Here is a 16249-nt window from a genome sequence, read left to right on the forward strand (position 1 = left end):
TAGACTAACAGCGCGAGAGCAAAACGTGGGCATCAGAGAAAAGAAGGGTCAAACACGGCGCTGATTTTCACGCGTGTCGTTCTTTTCGAAGCAGATGCTTTTATACGACTTACGGGAAAATTGCAAGAACGCGCCACAATTGGCAGAAGAATAAGCATTACAAATGCGATATGGACAAAATGTGTAGGAAAAGCACCAAAATTCAATATGATAAGCAGGCTACGTTATGACAGCATTTTCATTTGTAATGCTTTGTTTTCCTTTCGATTGTTACACCTTCTTGTAGTTTTCATGTGAATTGTAAAAAAAAAGATGATCCTGTTTCGAAAATAATAAACCCGTCGAAGGTCAGCGCAGTGTCGGTCCCTTCTTTTTGTGGTGTCCACGTTCTACTCGCGTTGTAAGTCTAAATGTGTTCTACCAACTACACACATGCACCGTACTTACGTTTTTGCGACAATTTCCCCTTAAATCACTCGCAAAAGCTTCTTTGTCCTCTTTCACAACAGAGCACAGGCAAAGCACCCGCTTGCATACACAGTTGTCCCAGATTGCGACCGTCTTGGTCGATCCAATCTAGACAACGTCGCGAGAGCTACGCGAACGGTATTGCCAGTATCATGCTGGGTCTCTCTTGTATCGGAGCAGCGAACTAAGAAGAGACCTTTGACTGCTTTGATTCAACCAAAATAGTACCGCTGTTATTTCTGCCTCATTCAAAGAGTGGCTCGTGAGGGCACTACGAAAGCAACAGAAAACTTGAGAGAGTGACGGCAACACTATACGGATCAAGGAGAACCTAGTTTCCTTTTGTTTTACTTCATCTGGCTTCCTCTCACTACGTGTAAGACCTAAAACTGACAGTATTATCTGCGTCTGGAAGAAATTTATTGATTCATTCAAAAGGCTCCTACCGGAGCTGCGATCAGCATTGTAAATTATCACCGTTTAACGCAAGCGCTACACGTAGAGCGGGTAGAGCAAGGCCGTTTGAACACGCCAAAAAACATAATATACTAAATGTTCTCCTGACACGTATCCTTGACCATGGCCAAAGCAGTTGCCGCCCTTCTTCCGAAGCTTGAAAGAACGTGGGGTCTTCAAAACTGCCAAGGTATAAAAAACAGAGGAATGGTGGCCCAGCCCAAACAAAACTGAGCGCGATTTTCCAGGATATGAGGTCTGTGTCTGCGCTGTAGAAAAAATAAATAAAGACTATTCAGTGGGGGTTCACGCACAGGCCTTTTCCGGGTAGATTCACGTCTTAAGTGCAGGCGCTAGGAATGGAAGCATCGAAGGGAAGCTGTGCCGTATGCCCGCACAAATAAATATACCAATCCGTGTACCCACACACACGCCATGCACTGCGAGTGGTCAGGAAGATTGAGATTTCTCGGTACCATGCGGTCACAATCTTGGCTTGTTCATTTATCTTTTTAGTCGTCCATCAAGCGATGCCTTCATTTTTCCTGGTCTTTCTTCTTTTGGTCTCTGCGTACCGTTCATCCAAATGTGAACAACATTTTTCACGCTGCTGCCCATAAGACATTTTCACAAACGACGAGTATTTTGCTTTATCAGTGCTTTTGTATGTTACTTCTTTCTTTCTTGCTTGCTTTTCGTCATAACGTTCTAAATTCTGGACGTCAAGTTAAATTAAGAAAAGGGAGCCTCTACGTTTAGGCACATAGGACGCAAACGACATATTAAAGATGTGTGGTATGTTAAGTTCACTGACTCCATTGGTGAGCTTCGGTTTCTTCGCTTCAACAGTGGGGCTTCTGAGATCTGTTCCTGAGCTTGAGGTCCTGGGCTCGATTTCCGGCTGCGCCGACCACATTTCTACAGGAACGTAATGAAGAAATGCTCGTGGACCACCCTTTGGATGCACGTCGCAGAATTCCGGTGCTTAAAATTAATTCCAAGCCCTTACCCATCACGGCACCTCTCATCACCTCGCTGCTGCTTTCGCCATCAATCAACGCTTTTTCTTCGCGCCAACTTGCGCAATAGGACCTCGGTTCTTCGGTGCAATACCGCATCCACCTTTCGCTTTCAGAGAGCTGATATTACCTCGAATTAAAGCACTTCTACCAGGCTAAAAGAATTTTAGGGGCTCACATTTATCCCTTGAAGAATGATCAGATTCTGCAAGTGATAATGCTACCGCTTTCAGGCAAGAAATATCAGTCAATGCTAGGTGCTTCGATTTCTTCTGCCGAAGTATACAGCACAAACTTTATTTTTGTCCTGAGAGCTTCCAACCATCCACCTCACTAGGTCACGGTGCTGTACGTGTCATAAAATACATATTACAGGAGCGCTTTAGTAAAAGCAAGGAGGATTCAATGGTGACTTGAACACAACTGGCATTGGTCACATTGAGTTAGTTACTATTCCGAACATATTTTGTCGATATTTATGTACACTTCGACACTGCAGTTTCTTGCCACTGCGCTTACGCTACACCCTTCGTATCAAGACGCGTTAGAGACGAAAATAGACCCAGAGACCTTTGACGTCGGCGGAACAAAGGATACATGACGAAGCTGGCATAAGCTATCGGAGAGCAAAACCTCTTCAATGGGCACTCGAAATCTGGGATTCCCGCATGACAAAGACTGTTTGCGTCTGAAGAACAAAGCTTCCTATGCTCTTTTCGTGGTGCGCACCTTTTGCGCAGAGGCTTACGTACCCTTTCTGTGCCGCGTTTCCAATGTTTGGCCAGGTGTATCATTTTGCTTGCTATGCCTAGTTTTTTTTCTTCCTCGTTTGTTTAATTTCTTTCTGCCCTAGCTTTTGTGCCACTCGACTCCGTCCTCATTGGCATGCGCGTTCGGCGTTCCTGTACGTAATAGGCTTAATATTTTATTCTTTAAGGCATGTTTGTCCCATACCAATTTTTGTGAGCGTTCCATGTGAAGCCCTGTAGTCACGGATGTTTCGTGCCGTCAGGACAGCCTTCAATGCACTCGTGACCCCATTCGCTTCGCACAACATACCTGTACGCCCGGCCTCTTTTCTCTTCCAAATCAAGTCATCTATAATTGGCAGTGGGCTTGCCTTACAGAAAGCAGCATTAATTTGCAAGAGGCAGTCGCTATGTATATCAAATGAGAGACCATGCCTGGATGTCTACTTTGGATTAAGGATCAAGGACCGTGAATCAAGGTTTCACTAGTACGCATGGTGAATATTTAGGCTTTAGTCAGAGGCAAAAATAACCACGACTGTTCTAAGTAAGCCTTATGTTCGTTACGTGCTACCGATGTGGGTCACGCTCGAGAACTGAAATGACGCTTGTTTGAGGTTTCCCAAATGAAAATCGAAACTTATACAGTTGAACGGGAAAATACTAGAGCTCACAGACTCATGCAGACCCATAAACTGCAGTACAAATGTTTTAGCTTTGTAATGCGTGTATTGATTGATTGAATGCTCTAGCCAATAAGTTCATTGAAATGTTATCTTTCATTCTCATCAGTTAGTTCGCTTGTTTATTCATTTGTTTTTGTTTCCTTGTTCACCCTCTCTTTAAATGCGGGATTGTTCCTTTTCCTGCTCTTCAACTTGTCTCAAGATCACTGTATAAACGCTTCCTAGATACTAACAATGAATTGGATATCAAATTTAATTACAGGATGTTTGTAACCTCATTTGGGGCTGCCCTATTGTGGTGGCACACACAGCAAACTAGTTTCACTGCGTACTAAGTATAGCGGGCTCGTTGAAGTGTACTTGAAACATCCTCATTCGTGAATTTCAGGCGCACTAGTAGGCAGACTCTCAGTTACAGATCTCTTCTTAAATAACGCCGGACAAACCTAAGATATAGGCAATGCAAGCCAAATAAAGAAAAGGTGATAAGCGTGAATGAAGGCAATATGACGATGACGAAGGCAATAATATGCCTTTAAACCACGAAAATAAAGCCGGATCTGAACAAACATTATTTATAACTTGTTCCATATGTCACGAAAAACAAATCCTACCGGCCAAGATCCACACGATTAGTTACGCCTCCGCTGATAAGCCGCATAACGAGCTAACAACATACCAAGACATGGAGGCCATTTCTTTTCATGGCATTGTGTCACGCTCTCTTGCTAAGAGATCGCCGTTTAGCACGCAAGCCCGAACGATAGGACGTAGTTCGACCTTGGCGATTACTTCGTCGTGACTCTGGCCCTTTGACTCAAAGACCACGGAGACTTGGTAGATATACCTGCACGCGACAGGGCATGCCCCCCATATATCCGTTACCACGTGACTCAGTTTGTGAAATTGGCGTTCGTAAGGCAAAGTGATCGTTAGTTTACTTATTTAGTGGTATTGAAATTGTTGAGCAACTTCAGCCGCCAGCTTTTCCTCATTTCGTCTCTTGAATAAACTAAAATGACGTCCCATTTAAAAAAAATAGGAAACAACTTTAACGGGAACAATAAGAAACGAAATTTTAGCATTCTGTTTTCATTTTACAGCGCGTCACGCTTACGTCAGTGAATTTATATCGGTATTTCTTTTGCTATGCCTCACTTTTCCTCACGGTCTGGCCCACCCTGGTGCCTGCACGACTGCGTTCGATTATGGAAATTGATTTGGCGTACCCGCGAGGAGGCCTTTTGCTCTCCTTGGCCGTGTCCTCGAAAGTGAAATTACTCAAGACAGGCGGCAGATTGCCGACACGAACGAATGACGTAGGAAAAAGCATAGCGTAGTAGAAAACAAGAAGAACTTATCTAATGGAGGCTGCGTATCGTGTTAATGTTTATTGGCGTGAAAACGAAGGCACGATCTTTTCACGTGTGACGAAGCGCACAATCTCCGTTCTGAAATGCTGAGAAAATTTGAGGGCATTCCATCAGCGCCTTCCATCAGCCATTCTCAGTTGTGCGGTGGTTCATGAAGGTTTTCTTTTACTTTGTCACGCCTGCAACAAACGAACCTCAAAGCTACCTTTCCCCACTTCCCAAGAGAGAGAGAGAGAGAGAAAAAAAAGACGGAAAACAAGAAGAAGAGAGGCAGGTAGGCAGCTGCAGGCGGATTTAGCTTGGCCATCGAGGCCGGCATTTGCTCCGCCTGATGGTCTCTCTTTCATTGTCACTGGGGTAGTCGCCATCTGTGGAACAGCTCAGTGTCTCTTTGAAATATGAGAAGAAGGCGTCAAGCTTTTTTTGCGGGCTACAGCAGATCCTCCCGGAAGCACAAGGTGTTGAAAACACGAACGTTGGGGACTTTTACAGCGAAGCCATATATGGCTAGCCGATTCGTCTGTCCGTCTGTCACCTGAACGCCGAAAACTCCTCCGGCGAGACCCCATGCGCATGCGCTAAAATAAAGAGAGGCGCGCAATTCGCTGCGCCAGCATACTGGCGCAGCCAATTGCGCGCCTTTCTTTTTTTTTTTTATAGTGACGTCGTAGCTCTCCGTCGCAGCCGCGCGCGTGCGCAGCAGTTTCTCTGTCTCCGAAATGGGTAGGCCACGCGTCATACGTACTCCTGAAAAGCAGGTAGCCTTCGATCAGCAACGCCGCAAGCAGAACTGGGAACGAGCTCGCCTACGCCATGCCGATGCTGCAGCCTGTGCACAAGAACAGGTTCGTGCATCCGAGCGCTAGCAGAAAGTGCGTACTGAGGATCCGGCAGCCTACCAAGCCGTCGTTTAATGAACGGTGGGGATTCACCTAGTGACAAACACCGGCGCTGTACATTTCAGTTTCGCTGGTTAACCATCTCTACGGAGTGCTGGGCGCTGATTTTTCTTCTTTTTTTTAAGTTTTCTTTTTTTTTGAAGTACAGCTTCCCTTTTATCACGGTAGCTTTGGCACGACCCTCAAAAATTGTTCGATATCTCCTTTCTCATTGCACGACTGAGTACACAGAGCAGAATCGGTACGTCCAATCTTGAATAGCCATAAGTATACATGTTGCTAGGCTAGTCGTTTCGTATTGCTCAGTAAGCCATAAAAATTATGGTCGCTTAACGCAAACAGGGAAGGACAGAAGGGGACAAGGGAAGCGCCAGACTTTCCACTGTTTATTCTATTCTGTATTACAATCCAATATACAGGGCGTTTTACGTAACTTGAACCAAGAATTTTAAGAGAGTGGTTAACAGCAACTGTATGAAACCAAAAACATATGGTTTGCCGTCATGTTGCGCTCCTTAGGGTATATATTATATTGCGCCTGATTAGTCAACCAAGATCGGTTATGCAATTTTTTTTAATATTCATTTTAGGTCCAAGTATGTTTCGTTACGTTGTAAATGGCATTCGAAAACTACCGCTCCAATTTTTGGTAGCAACGTACAGAATAAAATGGACCACGGGATCTCCGAAAACGTTCAATTCCCGAGCAGCCTGTAGCAGTAACCAGTAAAACTGCCCACGACAACGTTGTTAGCATATTCTAGTCGAGGTCCAAAATGCAAATACCAGATTGCGTTGTGAGGTTGCGGAGATATCCAGCTTTTTCTTAGATTTCATGGTCCATAATATTCTGTCCGCGACTTTACATGCTGCGTGGCTATTTCTTCCAGCGTTTAAAGAAAGCCTGCGAAATATGAAATAAAACCACGTGACTGCCGTAATGTGCTGCCGCACTGCAGCGCTCTTTCAACCGCGCTTCGTGCGAAAGAACCATGCGCGTGGACCGTGGCGAAGTGAGCGGCTGCGGCTCCAGACGTCGGGTTCACCGTGCGTCAGCATCTTTGACAGTGGCACACGGAAAGGAAGCTCCGTCGTCCTTGATAAGCGATAGTCTTGACGCACGGTTGATCGCGCTGCAATACGGTAGCGCACGAGCGTAGTTTTATTTTGTATTTTGCAGGCTATAACGTTGGCAGAAATCACCACGCAGGATGCAGGTTGCCACAAAACATTGGATTGGTCGTTTCGAAATGCCCTCTACAATGTAACGACATGCACTTGGCCCAATAGGGAATATTAAAGAAATTGCATGATAGATCTTAGTTAATTAACTAATTAGGTGCAATATACGAATATCCTAAGGAGCGCCACATGACGGCAAACCATATGTCGTTGGTTTCATTCTATTGCGGTTATTCACGTCTCTTAAATCCTTGGTTCAAGTTACGTGACACACCTTGTACATACGCAAGCAAATGTGCAACATACGGAAAAGCTCCAATCGCGCCACACCCCAGTCACAGCCGGACATCAAAAAACTCTTTCTGCACGCAAGAGTAGAATTGAAGTATCGCTGATACATGACGAACCGCATTCTTTAATGTGATAAGCCTCTAACTATTCACGTGCCGTGATGTTCCTGCCTTTTTCCAAGAAGCCGCGTCTTGTCCAGTCGTGGCTTGCCCTGATGTGGATTGCAAAGCGTAGGCAAATGCGCTCCGGCTTTATCTTATAGTGAAAGCTCGCGTTCCCGCGCAGGCTCATTTACGCGTCACCCAGTCTGGCCGACATACGTCTTTGTCGCAAGATAGCGGGATCTCATGTACTGTACGACTAACGTGGCACATTTTATGTACGGATTGGCGTGCTTTTTACTGCAATCACGTTTCTTGCTCCCGCCAGAAAGTATGCGTGGGCACAGCAGGGCGTGTTTGCGTGGCGCAGAGAATGCGACTGGCGCCCCATATCTGTCTGCAACCTTTTTTAGGTAGTAGGTAACACTGTGCACATAGGGTAAGACTTCCAGCCTCACCGTTCTCTGAACTTGCTCAGCCCTTTTGCCGTGTTTGCCGGTCTTGAATTTCCGGAAGAGCGACTCGGCAACGGCAGCAAGGAGTGCGCTGGGGAACCCGGTCAGAGACAGTGGACCCAAATGATTTTGAAAACTTGTTTGAATTGCGTGAGGACACGATTGTGCAAGAGCGGACACAAGGCAAAGTTTATAGCTATGCCCCTCTTGACATTCTTGGGCTCATATGGCAGCAATTCCTTTGTCGTCCGAGGCGAGTAACGCCGGCAGGCGTGACCCCTCTGCAAGGTGATGTTGACATCTAAAAACTGCGAAGAATTGGGGGAAGGTAACTGGTGAGTAAAAGCCATTCCTTTCCCGAGACCGCAAAAGGCCGCTAAGACTTCTTCAACAATGGGACACTATGAGGCAATGGGTTGTTGTTTTACAACGATTAAAAAATTATTAAGATATCTAAATATCTTCATTACCTTCCCCCACCCTTAAAATGCTGGTGCAAGGCACGGTCAATAGTAGATAAAATGAAAAACATTTTGCAAGACACAGGAGCAGAAGAGGAACCAATACAACTGTCTTGTTTTCGCACATAAATTGCCATTAAGATTGATGAAGGTGACCTTATGATAATACTCGAGAAGGGATAAAAAAGTCAGATACACAACATATACTTTTTTCTAGCGTTCTTGTATACGTCTCATTAAACTTCTTTTTCTCTTTAACTGCCTTGTACCGCTAGCGACCTGTACATCTACTACATGGCGTTCTACCTGGTGTAACTGTATGCAACTGCGATGGAAAATGCACACGCATCGACGGTATACGCGGCGCGCATGCAACCCGCATACCCGAAACCGCCTGGTTACGCAGGGCTCATGTGGCACACTCCAGCGTGATACAAAGTGAGCCCAGGTGTGCGATTTGGTGACTTGATTGCTTTCTTTTGGTACTTTGAATTTCGAGGGATGTGAGAGTCCTGCGTACGAAAGATTCTGCTCCGCCATTTCTAGCAATGCCAATGTGAGCGGAGATCCACTGAAACTTTCTTCTCGAGGTCTTCTCGAGAAGTCTTTCTTCTCGAGGTCTTTCACGAATGACAGGGACTTGCGCGAGAACTTGCTTAATGGCAAACCGGGACAAAGTTGTTGCAATGCCGCCTTCGATTCCTTGAGTAGTACGGGATCTTTGTGCAGGCAGAGTTTCTAGCTTTCGTAAGGTAGCAACTAATGCCGCACCCCCGACAACTGTTGAGACCACGCGATCCAGCCGGCCAGACCATGTAGCTTTCAAAGAGGTTATACAAAACGCAGCTGCGCATGGGTCTGCCATAAGGACAATATGCCTGCGTTGTGTGGGGTCCGTTCCATTCTATGCGCATTAAAGCATTGAAGCGAATGTAATCCAATGCACAACATATGTTCTCGGCCAGTACAGCCTGTACGACAGCGCAGCAAATATCTAGAAAAAGCCAGGCTGGGCTCCTCTTGGCGAACGCCGGAAGAATCTTCGCTTGAAACTCTTATATACAATTATAATAACGAAACCGGAATCGTGGCCCCGTCGGGCTTACGCCCATCTCGTTACATATCTGTCCGAGGAGTAGACGCGGTCAGATTTCAGCAGTACTTGCCCAGGGCGGATATTTTTATATTTTCTTTCTTTCCGAGGATCATTAAGGAATAGAAATCGTAAGCCGTAATTCTGCTGATTTATTTTGCTTTATGTCCCCTGAAATAAAGCCTGCTGGAGCTGAGGGATATAACTGAATAAAAAGTAAAGGAACGATTTCAGCTTTTCACGGTGAAGGTAAGAAAAAAATTAACTCGCCATTCCGGCTCTGCGAAACTGGACGTCCTGCAAAGCTGTTAAAAACCACCATTACAACTTCTAAAGGGGGCGGGGGGGGGGGGGGGGGGGGGGAGGCACGCAATACTAGTAATGGGAGTAATTGTAATTTTGGCAGCGCGCAGCCGCTGGTCGTATTACCGTTTCTATTCCCTTTGCCGCTCCTCGTGGTCACGCTGCTCCTCGAGAGTCCTAGCTTTGCGTTGCCTACTTATAGCGGTGCTGCAACAACAATAAAATCTGTTACTAGGCTCGTTCTATTATATATGAAAGGCTAGTGACGTCACTCCCCATGTCGCAAGCTGCCGTCGCCGCGGCAGCTTGCGCAACATTAATCTTTAACCGGGAAACGCATACGGGCAGTGTTACGTGCTTCGCATTGTTATCAGGAGTGCCTTATCGTCAAAAACGTGCTTTAGATTCTTGTGTTGTGCTTCTTTAGTGAAACGAATGTTGTGCTGTATGTTGTACGCGTGATACCAAAGAATTAGCGATGTTTTCGCTTCAATCACTGAAAGTTTGTCTTTAATCGCTGAATGTATTTTTATTCGGTGAGGAGGTGCCGCGAGAAACCGCGATTGCATTTTTGATTGCTTTTATCGGGCCTGATTTCGGTCATATGAACGGGAAACTCTGTTTCACGGTCATATGAGACCAACAGAGCACGTGAACTTGAAGCATGAAACAGAGTTTCACATTCATGAAAGTAAAAGGAGGAAAATACAGAAGTTCGGAAGGTTTGCTATTTTCCGGTTTAGTGAGCAGAAAAGAAAATTCATGTGTGCTCGCGATGAAGGGCAAGGATGTTTTACTACACCGGAGTACAAAAAAAAGCAGACCAAAGATGTGTAACGCGAGAACGTTCTTTGTGCAACGATATATGTATTCTCAGAAATTATACATGAAGCATTTCGTATCTCTTGTGGGAAACGGCGGTTGTAGAAAGCAGTTGCGATTCAAGCAATATGCGTCATTACAAAGCTATTATGATAGCAGCACGGCCTAACAGACGTCCAAAATCACGCGTTGCACGTACTATAAAAGTACAAATGGCTACAGACCTAAGCGCCTAAGCTTTCGCGTGGTTTCACTGCTAAAACGTATGTTTCATAACTAATCTGTTGAAATAAAGCACACTGAGCTGAAGATTACCGAACGTAAGGAATAAAAGATGTCTCGACAGAGGTACAACAATTTCCGATCGATATTTTGTGAGTATCGCGTTCGCTCTTGAAAACAGCATTCAACAAACTGCAACAATTCACGCTTTAATTATTTGAACAACTGAGCTCTGCTACCAAGAAGCAGTCGGCAAATTATTTCATTCAAGCAGTGGCAACAAACACAGTTCAGCAAGAAAAATAAATGTGATGAACAGCACGGTAATTATCGGGTTACATTGGGAAATTCTAATCCGATACTCAGTTGGCCTGCAATAGAAGACAGACTAAGCGCTGAGACCTTCAACGCTATACAACCACAGCGCTAACTCATAACTTTGCTCATGGACAGCCAGTTCCACGAGCTGCTTCTGTTGACGAAACAACTGTTGACTAAGCAGCTTTCGATGACATTTTGAGAAGTGATTTGCTGCTTATGATCGAAAGTGCTCTTTGAACTTCCCAACGGGAGTGTTTCTGCAATAGAAAACGAGATTTTTTTTTTTTTTGTTCATTCAATTTTCATATTTTTTTCATTGCTTTGCTGGTGTTCCTCTTCCAAAACTAAAGTTTTCTGTCAGCACAGACGGAAGTAGATTGCCTCCAGTCTACCGTCTTTCTCATAGGGTGATCTGCACCCTACCTAAACCTATTAGTGACTGTCAGTGGGACAATTAAGGAGGCGATGGGCACAGTGGAGAAATATCAATTTTTTTCTCTACATAGCTAACATTAGCGAAGCTGTTCAATGAAAAGCAGTGCCCTTCCACTCTGTAAAGAACGATGACCAGCGAACGTGTGTATGTGGGCCCCTAAATGGCGAACTGCACCTCCGCAGAGGGTCGGCCCGGCATTTCACCATCTTCGGGATCAGAGCACGTATGGGGAGTGCTTAACTCCTGCTTCACCTCCGCCGCGGGTCGTACCTGCATTGCACTATCTTCAGGATCGGCCCACGTGTGGAGAGTGCTTAACGCCTGCTTTACCTCCGCCACGAGTCGGCCCGGTATGGCACTATCTTAAGGATAGGCCCACGTATGGGGAGTGCTTAACGCCTGCTTCATCCCAGGATTTGCTTAATTTTATAAATTAAAAAAAATTAAATTATGGGGTTTTACGTGCCAAAACCACTTTCTGATTATGAGGCACGCCGTAGGGGAGGACTCCGGAAATTTTGACTACCTGGGGTTCTTTAACGTGCACCTAAATCTAAGTACACAGGTGTTTTCGCATTTCGCTCCCATCGAAATGCGGCCGCCGTGGCCGGGATTTGATCCCGCGACCTCGTGCTCAGCAGCCCAACACCATAGCCACTAAGCAACCACGGCGGGTAATATTATAAATTACTCGAGGTTGCCAAAATAATTCCACTACTCAAAAAGCCAGGTGATGGATATACAATAGACAAATTAGACCTATTTCTCTGACCTCAAATCTTGTAAAGTTAATCGAGAGAGTTCTGTATGGTCACATCGATAGGTGGATAGGTAAGAGCCAAATATTAAGTGATTCTCAAATAGGATTCAGGCCCGGCTGCTCAATTTCGTGTGCTCATGTTGACTTGGAGAGTAGAATTCACCTCGCTCGCCGCAACAACCAGTACGCGGCCTTAGTGACATTAGACATTGCGAAGGCGTATGACAGTGTCTACCACAGTACTTTACTCAACAGACTCGATAATGTGAATCTTCCACAGTATATAATTGCATGGATTCAAAATTTTCTAAGCGGACGGACATTTTATTGCTATCAAAACAGTGTTTCTTCTAAAAGCTACAAACAGACAAGGGGCGTTCTTCAAGGTGCAGTACTTTCCCCAGTATTATTCAATATTTTACTAAATCACATCCCGACACATCATGACGTACAGGTATACGTATACGCTGATGATATCGCATTTTCCACGGTATCGAATGATATACATAGCCTATATAAAACTTTGCAGTCGTATTTGAATCAGATTGAAATTTCGCTAAAAGGAATACAAATGTCGCTAAATGTCAACAAAAGTGCGACCATTGTCTTTCCCTTAACTTTTCCTATCCGAATAACACTGTCGTATGGCCAGGAGATTATTCCGGAGGTACGTTCTTTAATATATCTGGGAATGATTTACACCGAAAAGCTTAATTGGCAGACACACAAAGAATACATCGCATATAAAGGAGCACGCGCTGTTTGTTTATTACGAAGAGTCTGCAGCAGTCGTTTTGGAATGCGCAGGGAGACCTTGCTCATGATTTATTGTAGGTATGTCCGCCCCATTCTAGAGTTTGGATGCGTGTTATCTTCAGCATGCCCTACGTATAAGTTACGTCCTCTGGTTCTTTTAGAACGCGAATCACTACGTCTATGTCTCGGCCTTCCAAAATGTGAAGCCAATAATATTTTATACCATGAAACTCACCTGCCTTCTCTTCAAACTTGACTTCGTATACTGACAGTCCAAACATTTCTAATCATCTATGGTTCTCCACAGAGACGCTCCTACTATATTTTTATTCGAGAACCAACTGCATTCTTTGAGAATCAATGGTCCAGACTGCATTGTCCCCAGGTAGTTCTTGTGCAGAAGCTATTAGAGCCATTACAAATATTCATCTGTGATGTGGCTTTTCAAAATTTATCTACTTCGACAGTAAGTGTTGAATTTGGCGATATATTTCCCAATAACGCTAAGCTCCTACCTATTCTATACCCAAAAGGTTTATTAGATGACCACCTTGAAAACCTCCAAATAAATGCAGTAATAGCCACAGACGCTTCTGTCAGTGAAGAGAAGGCCGGAGTGGGTATTTTTTCGACATCATTAAATTGGTCTTTCTCTCTTCGACTATCCGACTTTACGCCAATATTTCAAGCAGAGTTATTGGCGATCATCCTAGCTCTACGGAAACTTCCCACATCTATTTCTTCAGCCGTAATCTTAACCGACTCCTTGTCTCCGCTTTATCTGTGCCCAATTCAAGTATCATTCTCCGAGAATTTCATTCTTTCATTCCCCAACATTTACGCCTCATCCAGCTGGTATGGGTGCCAGGGCACGTGGAGCTCACTTTAAACGAGTCAGCAGATGCACTAGCGGCGGCATCTCTTAAAGGCCCGGTACTGAAGATCCTAAAACCTTCGGCATACGTCACTTCTGCAAGATTTTAAAAATTTTCCATTCAAGAAGAACACGCCAAATCATGTGTAGTAGATAACGCCGATTTTCAACACCTTAGATTTCCTTGGCACAGTGGATGGTGCGCAACAAGAAAATTTGAACTTTCATTTACGCGTATGCGTTGCCGAATACCACGGCTTAATTTCTATTCCCATAGGTATGGTTTGGCACCTTGTCCTAAATGTTGTTACTGTAATGAATCCGAAACTATGGATCATTTCTTTATAGAGTGTCGTAGGTTCAATGTGCATAGAAAACAACTTCTAGAAGGTCCCTTCCACCAACTTAGATTAGCCATTACGCTACCTATCATTCTGTCTCTGGGGGCGTCGGCCCTAGGACACTGTAATAGGAACGTATGTGATGCCATATATAATTTTGTAATGGAAACAAGGAGACTTCCATGCTGATTTTACTGTTTTATTTTCCACTACAAGAAACCAAAAATATTAACTTCTAATTTTAAGAAACTACAGCACGAAATTTATTTTTATAGATTAGAATTCATTTAATATCTCATTTTCAGTAAAACAAAAATCCTATTTAGGTATTTATTCTTTTTCGACCCACTGCCGCCCGATTCATGGCCAATCCCCCGTAGTGGGTTGTCCTATAACTACAGGCACCAAACCAAACCAAACGAAATCCGACGCAGGTCGGCACGGCATTGCACTCTATTCGGAATCAGCCCACGTATGGGCAGTTTTGTGTCTACGCACGGACACGATCCTGGGGGAACTAGCCCTTAACAGCTACGCTATAAAATTGGTTACGTTTTTGTGTTAAGTAACGAATTAATTTCGACGATAACCGCGGAAACACTGGCACGAGCGCGTTCGCGCGGTTGCATCGACGGGCGCCAACGAGCCACCTGTGGAAGAAGACGACGCTGGAACCAATCGTGATGATGTTAATTTTCTGTAAACACACGGACACAATTCTGGGGAAAGTAGCCCTTATGAGCTTCGCTGTAAAAAGAAAGATTAAGCAAACATGGTGCAAGAGAATATTTTGAGACCTATGGCGATCGGTTGTCTAACTCTGGTGACTGAAGACCGTAGTTCTTATAATTCTATCTTGCATATGGTTCTTTAAATCTCAAGAGCGCTGCTCTTAGGAGACCGTTCCTGGGTTGAGCGTCGGCGTAATCGCGCGAACGCGCGTGCCACTGCTAGCGCGTTCGTCGTCGTCTTCTTACGCAGCTGACTCCGATGCCGCTCATCCAATGAAGCAAAATCAAGCAGAATCAAGCAAAACGTGTTTTGTGTTATAATAAAGCTAAAACAGCTCTTTACGTGCTGTTTTAGTAGGAAGTGAATCATTTTGACAGGCGATTCGACCGTTTCGACACTGTGTCTGGAAAATAAATGGTTTGTAACTGTACGTACTAAATAAATGCCCCTGTCAAGTTCTCTGCCTCAATATATCACGAAATGAATTCACGGATAGAGCTGCGCTGAAATTTCGCTTTAAGAAGTATCGTGATCGTTGGTGATTTATTTTTACCACCTTACATAATGTTAACTGAGACACAAGGTATAATAAGTAGTGCTTATATCTGGGCTGCAACATGTACAGGGTGTTTCCCTTTATTTCAGACTAACATTAAAAATATGCAAATGATGCGCCGCTGGTCAGAACCAAGGTAATGTTGCTTGGCATCCCTTGGAGATACTCAGATTATGTTTCGCATTCCGCCTCATGAGATAATTAGTCTTAATTATTTACCAACCTCTCAAATATTATAATTAGATTAAAAGTATCAATCAGAAAAGTTGCTTCTCAATAAGTGCTACATAAGAGTGTTTTTCCGAGCTTGAAAGTAGCTCGCGAATACACGCAAAGTGCTTCGAGCGGCCAGTCGCGCAGCAATTTTGCATGCATTCACGGGCTTCTTTGCCGATCGGAAAGAGAGAGATAACCTTTATTTATATAGCCGGCAGATAGGTGTGGTGGGGGGGGGGGGGGGGGGGGGGGGGGGGGCAACCCCGCCTAGCTGGCGGCCAGAAGCCCTTGAGCTCTAGTTTACGCTCGAAAAAACATTTTTATTTAGCAAGTACTGAGCAACAGGAAGCTGTATCGGGAGTTTTCATGTTGCTCTACGATTTTCTCATTGACACTTTTCATCGAATTATATTAATTGAGGAATTGGTTAATTAATTAAGCCAGTTATTTAATTGGGCAGAAAGCAAGGAATAATCTGAGTATCTTCTAGTGACAGCAAACAACATTACCTTTGTTCTATTCAGCTGCGTGGCATTTGCATATTTTTAAGGTTTGGCTCAAGTTACGTGAAACACCCTGTATACAGGGTGCATACAGCCAAAATACACGCACTCGTTTTTTGTTTGTTTGTTTGTTGTTGTCAACTGTGAAATAAGGGCAATTACCCCACAGAAAGG

At 44.5% G+C, this 16249-nt stretch overlaps 1 protein-coding gene across 5 annotated transcripts in view; it reads left to right on the forward strand.

The window, feature by feature from the left end:
• The window catches only part of LOC126541591 (calcitonin gene-related peptide type 1 receptor-like), a 375314-nt gene that overhangs the window by 176985 nt on the left and 182080 nt on the right, over positions 1 to 16249 (forward strand). The window lies entirely within an intron of this gene.

Source organism: Dermacentor andersoni, chromosome 2 (assembly GCF_023375885.2).
Source record: "Dermacentor andersoni chromosome 2, qqDerAnde1_hic_scaffold, whole genome shotgun sequence".
In the NCBI taxonomy this organism is placed as follows: domain Eukaryota; kingdom Metazoa; phylum Arthropoda; class Arachnida; order Ixodida; family Ixodidae; genus Dermacentor; species Dermacentor andersoni.